The sequence below is a fragment of the Aplysia californica genome, unplaced genomic scaffold (assembly GCF_000002075.1).
Source record: "Aplysia californica isolate F4 #8 unplaced genomic scaffold, AplCal3.0 scaffold01300, whole genome shotgun sequence".
Classification (NCBI taxonomy): Eukaryota; Metazoa; Mollusca; class Gastropoda; order Aplysiida; family Aplysiidae; genus Aplysia; species Aplysia californica.
In genome coordinates, this window is record NW_004798570.1 from 110,180 (window position 1) to 111,959 (window position 1,780).

The following is a 1,780-nucleotide window of genomic DNA, read 5'->3' on the forward strand; positions in this document are numbered from 1 at the left end:
ATTTGGGGGTAGGGGCCGGGGGAGGGGTTGTGGTGGATAACATTTTTTTAACCTTCCAGAATTCCCCAAAATGTATTCCATTGTGATCTTCACACTTAAAACAATGTCAGAAATTGTGATCATGGTTAAAAATAACTTCTTTTTTTTTCAGACGAAAGACGTAATTTAGTGGATATGCGATATTGTTTGAAATTACCCCGCAATAAGACAAAATGACGAACGCCTTTTTTTCCTTTTTGAGTGTCTACTAAAGACTTCTAAGACTTGCTTGCTTTTACACTCATTTGGACTACGTGTACCTGAGCTACCTGCTTTTTCTACTGAGAACAACATAAAGACACATTGAAAATAAAGACAAAAATGGTCGCTTTTAATAAGCACAAGGGGTCTATCCCGAGAAATGCTGTTTTGACCAAATCGAAGGTAAAATTTTTGCCCCTTGTTCAGTTTCTTTAAAAGACAAGGAGAGCTTTCTTTATAAACAAACAAATATATACGAACCAATGAAACGAAACTTCTCCTATACGTAGGGCAATGCCCACTTTTGGTTTAGATCAGGATTTCTGGAAACCCTCGAAATCTGGGTACGCCCATTTGTCCTTAAACGCGACCAAATGATACTTAGGTACAGGTTTAGGCCAAGACCAAGTGGAGTTGGCACGACGAGTCAGTTTTCTGACAAGCAACTTTTTTCTGTGTAATAGAATAGGGTAGGGGGGGGGGAAAGACACAATGTCTTCATTTGAAAACAACTCTTACGTTTATGGTTGGGACATTGTTTCGGGGCCTTGGTTAACATTATCCATTTAATTGCTCTGCTTAAAGACGAAAGTAAGTAATATAAAAATTTTCGAAAAAAAATATTTTTCAATTGTCGTTTGAACTTGAACCAAGCGCGGGGGGAGCTCTGGAAAGGGGGGGGAGGGCAGGGGTTGCTTTTTTGGCAGAGAGAAATCTCTTTCTTCCCGTGACACCCAAAAGGGTATAAGTGGGTGATAAAAGTAAAAGTTAGAAAATCAAGCTTTTTTTTTGTTGTTGTGTGACTTGAGCCACACTTCCTTCACGGGCGGTTTGCAGGTGCTCTGATGTGGTATTCTCCTTCTTTCCTTTCAGACATCTGCCGATCTAATCTCTCCCCATTTTATGCTTTGTACGTTACACTCTAGTAACGCCTCTTATCTTCGGCACTTGTATGGCCTACCATAAAATCAAACGCTTGCTTTAAACTAAACTATGCTCTCCATACAAGAAGTAAGCTGAAATGATATTGTTGTGATCAAGCTTCTTACAATCTTCAGAATCAGAGCAACTTGTCAAAGTTATGGCCTGTGCACGTCCGAAAATGTCCGGGCAAGACGTTGCAGCCTAAGCGAAAATGTGGACAAGTTTTGTTTGTTTGTTGCTAGTTTGTGTTTGTTTTTTGTTTTTGGGGGGGGTTTGGAAAGGAGGGGGGTGTTAGTGTGTTTGTTTCTTCACGCCATTACAGTTCACATAATATTGTTGCTAACAGAGGTTACCCGATGTAGAAAAAAGAGTTGAAACAGAACACTTTGATATGAAAGTACAATATACATATCATAATAATATTATGGAGTGTAACTCCAGTTCACTACATCAAGTATTCCTGAAAAAGAAGTAACGTTTGGTGGGGCAGGTAGGTATTTTATCGAGTGATTAAGACCATTGGCCCACATCACAGAAAGCATACACATTTTGCAATCATGAGAGACTACCGTGGAAAACTCGTGGTGGGGATCTTTTTCTGCAAGTGCATAATAAT